General features: G+C 36.5%; 1 protein-coding gene across 2 annotated transcripts in view; it reads right to left on the bottom strand.

Annotated features, from left to right (window-relative positions):
• Nucleotides 1-9,277, bottom strand: part of LOC138700977 (monocyte to macrophage differentiation factor 2) — a 133,861-nt gene that overhangs the window by 38,373 nt on the left and 86,211 nt on the right. The window lies entirely within an intron of this gene.

Below are 9,277 nucleotides of genomic sequence, written 5' to 3'. Positions count from 1 at the left end.
CCTTATAATGAAATCTGGACAAGCATTAACTTAACTGTTGTTTATCCTAAAATACTCAATGTCACTTGTGTAGAGCATGATTTTCATCGTGTGACAAAAGTGGTAAGGAGCAATAACTCTAAGTAGAATTACTGATTTCTTCTGAAAAAAGTTGTTCTAAAAGTTTCCAGAACAGTTCGTATTTTGAAAGAAATCTACCCTCAAATTCCATTGCCACATAATCCAATTCTAAGAATTAGGTGGGACACATGACTGCAGGCTGTTGAGTATTATGCTGAACAGAAAGACTCTATTAAAAACAATCTGCACGCCATAGACTCTGAGCATGCAGCCTCAATTGATGCTGCGAAAACAGTTGTCTGTGACACAAGTGTCAGGAATGACAGAACTCACATTCAACAAACTTTTTCATGTATTACGAAATCATTCAAAAGTCTCCAAAACAGTCACCTTTCACTTTGTGAAGTTTCAAAATTGTGAATAGTGCTGCAAAACAATTGAACCGTGGTACGAGGGTTGTTTGAAAAGTTTCTGGTGAGTAGAGGGATTGCGGCAATAATTAGAACCGTAGTTCGTGTAGTTTAGCAACCGCGATTGCAGACGTGTGAGCAGCTGCAATGTCGTGATGAAACGACACTTTCTTCTTGGCCTCTTCTCCCGAATTTTCCCTTTCAGTTGTTACAGGAGATATGAATAATATTCTCCGGTTATATTTCTCCCTTTTGCTAGATAGTCAATCATGATTATCGCCTTAGAATTCCAGAACATGGACGCCATGACTTTCCCAGCTGATTGAAAAACTTGTGCTTTCTTTGGAGGCGGAGGATGACTGTGCTTCCATATTCTTGACTGCTGTTTTGTCTCTGGTATATACTTGTAGTAGCGAATCCAGGTTTCATCAGTGGTCATAAACCGTTTAAAAAATCGGGCGTATTTTTCTCGAATCGAGCCAGATAATCCCTCGAAATCTGACATCGGACATGCTTTTGTTCCGGTGAAAGGAAACGCGGATCTCACCTTGCAGAGACCTTGGACATGCCCAAAACATTGATTAAGAATGACCCTTTCAGTTGAGATACGTATAATCTCGCTAATTTCTCGCACTTTCAGTAGACGGTCATTCAGCACCATATCGTGGATTTTTTTACGATTTCTTCACTTGTTGCTGTTACTGACGTTCATTACGAGGATCGTCTTCCACACTCTCTAGATTATTTTTTTCACGGTCGAAAAAGCTAGAGCGGATTCCCCCAGTGTACCATCCGTGTTTGTTTTATTCTTTCTTCTCTTTATTTATTTTTTTAACAAAATATTTAATGTCAATACGAAGCTCGATAACATTGACACGTTTTCAAGTCATCTATGTATCACGCCACGAACTTTTCAAACGGATCTTGTACAGGCAAAACTGGAGATGCAGTATAAGTGAAGATATACACTATACTTTCAAAGAATCCTGTATATGAAAAAATACGAAATAATGTTCCACAGTAATGTGTGGAGATTCAAATGTGAATATAACCTTGAATTTAACCTCAATAAACATAGTGAATTAAAAAAAATAATGTTCCATCACATCATGTGATGTTTACTCAGTTTCAGACAATACAAAACTGTCCTCAGCTCAGGGATAACAGAAGATTCATTTTCGATCACTTGATAGAGACTTCCGTTAATCTATTGTTTTGGTAGCAGCGAATAAAAGATCGTGTGTTATACTTGAATTTCATATTTCATTAATGAGAAGTAAACATTATATAGGCCTAATGGTTCTTTATATAATTAAATGGAAGTTGTTATTTTTGGTAATTTTTTAGTATTAGGCCTACATATTCAGATAAAAATAAATAAATATGGACATTTACTTTCGTAATCGATTGTTTGGTAACAGAGAATAAATGATTGTGTGTTATTTGAATTCCATATTAAAATAATGATAGATCATGAATGATAAGACATTATATATCGGTACTTCAATTAAGTGAAAATTGTCACTTTCTGTAATTTTTGAATCCATAGTTAATTCAGATAAAAATAACTAAATATACAGTATATTTACATAGGTACAAAACATTTTTGTACAAATATAAATCCGTTTCCTGGTTATATCAACTGGAAATATGAATTACAGCCACCGACGTAGCTCAGACGGTATCACGTTTGCCTGTTGATAAGGGTTTGATTTCCGCTTAGGATGATTACCTAGTTGAATTGTTTCCGAGGTTTTCCCCAACCGTAAGGCGAATGCCAGGTAATGTATGGCGAATTCTCGGCCTCATCTCATCAAATGCCATCTCGCGTTCACCAAATCCATCGACGATAAAATAATAACCAGTAAAAAAATATGAACTACAGGACAAGGAAAATAGATAGGTACCAGGAAATTAGAAAAGCGCTTAAAGAAGAAGGTTATAATTTAGGCAGGTATCTAAATATAAACATTCTGAATAAATATGACATTTGTCTTCAGTTAATGACTAAGGCAAATTTACATGAGGAAAACCAGGTTGTCCCAATGATTTCAACTTTCTAACATGAATAAATTCGAAATAAGTCAATATACAAAAATCTCGGTATTAAAGGTAACATTTAAATGTTGGCAGAATTTCAATCATAAAGTACAATATAAATATTACTAAAGGCATACAATATAGGTAATGCAATCGACATTAAAATTAAGAAGTGTTAGTTTTGTCCGGCATTACTGTTGCATCGTAAGAAATGTGAATTACAACAACGAACCGTATAATTGTGTTTAGGAATTCAACTACCAGTAATACTCAAAAACAATTGAGCCTCGGTCACCGTTACTCATTCTGTTGGTGTAAAGTGGTCTCAACAGCTGATGCGCACAAGGTTACACAGCTGCTTCCTATAGCCCAGGCAAGTACGTCTCGCACTTGTCTCATGGGCATCTTTTTTTAACACTCTGAATATGTAATTAGGTCACCTATGCCAATATGACTAAATTTAAACCAGATCCTGTAGGAATGATAAAATTAAACTAGCAGATTAGCGTCTAAGAAAACTTTATGTCTGTATTTATTACAATTTGTGCTCCGTAAAACTACTCAAACTTTCACTGAACACAAACGACTGTGTCAAAATAAAAACAAATCCGAAAAACTGATCTCATGTCAACAAACTCGTTAAAAAAAATAAGTAAGGAAGGCCTTTACATTAACTGTAGTGATATTTCTGAACAATTAACAATATTTTATATCACGAGCTTCAACTTCATATTTTTTGTAAATTTCTTTTTCATTTATGGTTTATGATATGCAGAATTCTAATTTGTCATATAACTTATTTAATACGCTAATAAAAATAAATGTGATAGGCTATAGTAATGAAATAATTACGATACACATGTTTTAAAATGTGCAACATAAGCGAAAAGAAAAATATATTATTATTATTATTATTATTATTATTATTATTATTATTATTATTATTATTATTATTAGGCTATATAAATTTTCCATAAATTTAAAATTGAGAAAAACTTTAATTTTGAAGTTGTTAATAATTCTAAAAATTCGAAGGTACACGGCCAAAATTAATTAATTATTCTCTAGAAGATCAACTATTGCAAAATTTAGACTTGGCACCGGTCACATTTCGCTTGTAAAACATGATGTACCGGTACTGTACATTTGGAACGGTAATGTCTGAATATCACGCAACGTATCCTTCAGCTAATTACTTACTTACAAATGGCTTTTAAGGAACCTGGAGGTTCATTGCCGCCCTCACATAAGCCCGCCATTGGTCCCTATCTTGTGCAAGATTAATCCAGTCTCTATTAACATATCTCACCTCCCTCAAATCCGTTTTAATATTATCCTCCCATCTACATCTCGGCCTTATCAAAGGTCTTTTTCCCTCCGGTCTCCCAACTAACACTCTATATGCATTTCTGGATTCGCCCATACGTGCTACATGTCCTGCCTATCTCAAAGTCTGGATTTAAATGTTCCTAATTATGTCAGGTGAAGAATACAATGCGTGCAGTTCTGTGTTGTGTAACTTTCTCCATTCTCCTGTAACTTCATCCCTCTTAGTCCCAAATATTTTCCTAAGAACTTTATTCTCAAACACCATCTCTGTTCCTCTCTCAAAGTGAGAGTCCAAGTTTCACAACCATAAAGAACAACCGGTAATATAACTGTTTTATAAATTCTAACTTTCAGATTTTTTGACAGCAGACTAGATAACAAAAGCTTCTCAACCGAATAATAACAGGCATTTCCCATATTTATTCTGCGTTTAATTTCCTCCCGAGTGTCATTTACATTTCTTACTGTTAGAAACATTAAATCCAGACGTTTGAGATGGACAGAGTATTGTAACTTTTTAAACTAAACAACAATGTAACTTTATTATCTCAACAGTAATTCCTTTCTACAATTCACCTTAAACGCTCTCGTTAACAACAGAATTTTCACTCAACACAGTAATCGTTATAGCACTCCACTGACGACAATGACAATTTACTTGGACTATTACGAACAACAATGAACTGTTAATTTTAACCAATATTCAAAAAGCACTATTTACAAATCAGAACTGTCAGTTCTCAGTTCACAGTTCTTCTAGCTCAGTCACTAGAGTTCACAGTATCTCGAACCACAGACCTTCAGAGACAGTCCACTGTACTCGAACTCAGGTCCCTCCAACTGCGGTCCACTGCACTCGAACTCAGGTCTTCGGATGCTGACACAGTTGCGGACGCACACTCAAGTCGAACTCCGGTACACAAGACTGGCTGGCTTGCTCTGTTCACTGGCTTACTCACTGACTGGCTGAATAAACTGAAAAACTGCTCAAGTTCGCTCGCGTTTCTTCTTTTATAACCACAGCGACGTAGCCTGGAAAGTTCCACGCGTGTCCAGAGAACAATCCAGATCCCTCTCCTCTCTGCCAGCACCAGATGCGCGCGCAAACTCCCTCGCCGCGTAGACCCTTTCCCCTCTCTTCTCTCCGCCGCGCGCCGTCCTTCAGTGCTCCGTGGAGCCCGTGTCGGCTCACGCGCGATCTGCTCTCTTGCGGGACGCTGGTCGTGAGTTCGAATCTCACGTCGCTGTCACAGTATGTAGCAAGTATGGTCGAATCCAGAAATGCATATAGTGTGTTAATTGGGAGGACGGAGAGAAAAAGATATTTGGGGAGGCCGAGACGTAGATGGAAGAATAATATTAAAGTGGATTTGAGGGAGGTGGGATTTGATGGTGGATAGCGACCGATGGCGGCTTTATGTGAGGGCGGCAATGAACCTCCGGGTTCTTTAATAGCCGTAAATAATGTTTGAATATCTCTTTATTGTAAGTTATATAATAAAACAGAAGAACATATAATTATCAACATATGAGAAGCTGTAGCAACTAAAAGAGAACATAGTAAAGAGGTATGGAATCCAAGACTTCAAATAAAATAATTATTACAGAAGTATAGGCTACAATAGGGGTTCCCAACCGGTGTGTCGCGACACTGATGTGTCCCGCATTCCATGGAGTGTGTCGTGAAATTTTGGAATTCAAAAATAAGTTTTATGCCATCCAGACAGTCTCTTCACAACGCATTTTTTTTATTTACAACGAAGTCTTTGATATGGTACATTTTATTTTGAGAAAGACTTTACCAATGAAATGTGAACACCTGCAACAACGCTCAGTTTAATTTTTCTGCTTGGCGATAATTTGAATGAAAGTGAACACCTGCAACAATGCTTAGTAATTCGTTTGGTCTACCCACTTATAGTCCCGTCGCTCTTATTTCCGGCAGCCAATCGCGTTGCATAATCGCCCGCCAATTTGGCTCTTTCGTTGGCGTTCGTAGAAAGCACACGAAGACGTTATTTGCCACTCAATTATTTGCTGAATTACAGTGCGTTTGATTTATTATCATAGGAGCTACGAGACGATAATGTTTAACGGTTTGGCAAATAGATTCCTCGTATGGTAGCTCGGCAACGAAAGAACAAAAATGCCGAACGATACTACCTACCTAGACTTTATAGAGCCCTCACTTCCTAAGACGTAAGCAAAGTGGAGGAGTCACGCCGGGAATAACAGCGTCGCGACTATAGTAATGAACAGAGTTTAGAATCGTCAGAACATATTGGTTAATTTCAGTAGGCCTATAATTATATAGGTACGTAAAAACGGGTTACAATGCGACTATTTTTATCAAAAGTGGTTTATTTTTTATCATAGACAAACTTTTAATTCGAAAAAGACGATCTGAATAAAGTTCTGGGTTAGATGACAGCAGTGTTAATTCAAACAAAGTGAGCGAAAATTCCCTTCAGGGTTCACAAAAACGTACCGTGTTTCGTAAATATAGTGATGAATACTTGCAATATATTATGGTTTTACGTGACGTGGAGATGAATATAACTAAATCCCGAATGTCATATGCGGAAATGTTTTGTCAAATCTGTCGATGCCGAATAAACTAAAACATATTTAGAAAGTAATTATTATCATGTAGCTTTCTAGGGGTAAATCAATGATGCAAGTGTTAAAGCTTCAAGACGAGCTTCTTATTTATTTATTTATTTATTTATTTATTTTATTTTATTTTTTTTTTTTTTTGAGGACGAAAAGCCAGAATATGCTAAACTTTCGGAAGATAATTTTCGGTGTGCGGAACTAGCATATCTTGTCGAAATTTTTGAGAGATTGAACTCTTTAAATGCAAGCATACAACACAAAACAGAAACTATTATTTCAGCCACAAACAAAATTCAAGTATTTTACAAAATTCTGGGAGTCTTCGGTTATAGCAGGTAAATTATATTGCCCTTTCCTTTCGTTGAGAGTTTTGAAAATCGACTTGCTGAAAATGAAAAAGAATGCTGCAGAAGTAAATAGCAGAACACCTAAATGCGTTACAAACTTCAGTAACGAAGTACTTCCCTAGCTTGTCTGTTTCAGAGTTAGAATGGGTAATTCTCCTTTTGGCACTTTTGATGAGAACAACATTCAAAATGTCATCAATCTAACAGTCAACGAGAAAAATGAGTTGCTAGATTTGTCATGTGATTCTACCATCAAAACAAAATTTCTACATAATTCAGTGCAGTCTTTTTGGATTTATGCGCGATGTCAGTTCCCACAATTGCAAAGAGAATCATAAACATTACGCTGCTGTTTTCAACGTCATACTTGTGTGTATCAACATTTTCTACCAAGAAAATTGTGAAATCTAAACGAGGAAACAGACTGCTGCATCTTGAAGATGATTTACGTGTTGGCCTGTCAACCATAAGGCCACGTATAGAGAAACTCTGTGCAACCCACCAAGCGCAGACTTCACATTAATTTAAATTGTAGAGTTTTCAAAAACGATAATAAAAATATTTTATCGGACATCCAGCAAAGATAGGTTGGAATTTTTTTTTTTACAAATACCTTTGTTTTTTCTAATGTCACTCAAGTTCCTGCTTGATTTTTAGAATTTTCGGTTGCGTGTTAACATCGACCTTTCTACAACACTGGATGTCCGACACTACGTAGAAGTTGTTATTAGTGCTTTTCTTCTGGCGCAGAGCGCTGAAACGGCGTTTCGGCACGTTTTTATTGCATTTTTCATCATGGAACCGAAATATATATGAATAACTATGTTTTCAAAATATTAATTTTTCTTTGAATTCCGCTTAGACTTTGAAAGTCTTATTTGGACAAAAAAAAAATCCCGTCCGCTATAAAATATTCTACACAAAGTTCCACCACCTTTTTCTCCAGAAGAAAAGCAGTGGCTATTATTATTATTATTATTATTATTATTATTATTATTATTATTAAAACAAATAAGTATCGCAATGTCGTGGGCGTTGAGTAAAGTGTGTCATCAGTCAAAAAATGGTTGGGAATCACTGGACTACAGTATTGGATACTGTCCCTGGTCTTAAATGTACACAGTTCAATGGACAACTAAAAATAAAGAATATTTATCACAAGAATTGTACCTTGGCAGTGAACCTCACAAGACAAAAATACGAAAGAAGAATGTTATTCATTCTAACACAATGTATAGTATGTTCCAGATAACATGCCGTATCATAGAAAAAAAAAATCAAAGGTATCGCTTCCTTGCTGGCATTGTCGTCTGTGACAACAGAGAAGTAATAGAAATGAACAGAAAAGTCATAGTTCATATTATAGTTAAACCTCTCAACTTATCGAGGTACGGTATCCAAAATAGAGTGGATAAAAACTTCTGAATGTAGTAGTGTACTCTGTATGTGGTACTCAGAAAAGAAACTAAAAACATATTTTACTATTAAAAACACTGTATAGCTGCATATTATTTATCCCCTATTTGACTTCTGAATTTAAATTCTGTAAAGTATTAGTTAAGTTCAGTGTCGTCTAAAGCATCATGTCTACGACTTGAATATGGAATAAGCGCTGATTCGAGTCCTCAAGGGGAAGATATTTTCTCAAATTTCGGCCAATATATGGGATCACTGCCCACCCAATATCACGACGAATTTGGGAACCTATGATATGTAGTGAAATCCGATTTCGAAACCAACGATCGACTAGTGGAATCATCGTGCTGACAACACACGATATCCCCGTTCTAGTTGGTCACCTCTGCTGAAGCATGTGAACGTGAGTCCAACAGTTGGCTGGTCGGCCTTGGCCCTTCACGGTCTATTGTAGTTACTAACGATTCCTACCTCGGTTAAATAAACAACTTTACTGTGTTAAATTGAAATTATTTAACAAAACTACGAATAATTAGTGATAAACATGTGTTGATCAGCTCCCCCAGGATCGGTTTTTCAGCAACATGGGATTCTACCCCATTACTATGGAGCAGTGCGTGGGTTCTTGAATGCAAACTTTCACAATAGATTGATCGGAAGAGGAGAACCCTTGCCTGGCCGACTAGGTCACCCGACTTGACGCCCACTGATCTTTTTCTGGGGCTTTATGAGCAGTGTTGTGTACCAACGTGGTACAGTTGATACTTTGGAAAAACTGAGACAACGCATTATAAATGCAGCTGCACTAATCACTCCACAAATGTCATGAAACACTTGGCAGAAGGTTGAGTACCTTTTAAATGTCTTCAGGGTAGCTCTAGGCGCACACATTGAGTTGCACTGACCATTCTCCGAAGCTCGGAGAGTTTTTGCATCAAGTTATAAAAAAGTTACGTTATAAAACCATTATTTATACTTTAAATTAGCACTTATTTCTCGATCCCTCTAAGCGGGACACGATGTATTTGTAAAGTGTATAAATAAGAGTGTTGCATGCTA

This window comes from Periplaneta americana, chromosome 1 (assembly GCF_040183065.1).
Source record: "Periplaneta americana isolate PAMFEO1 chromosome 1, P.americana_PAMFEO1_priV1, whole genome shotgun sequence".
In the NCBI taxonomy this organism is placed as follows: domain Eukaryota; kingdom Metazoa; phylum Arthropoda; class Insecta; order Blattodea; family Blattidae; genus Periplaneta; species Periplaneta americana.
This window is presented reverse-complemented; position numbering and strand designations above follow the sequence as displayed.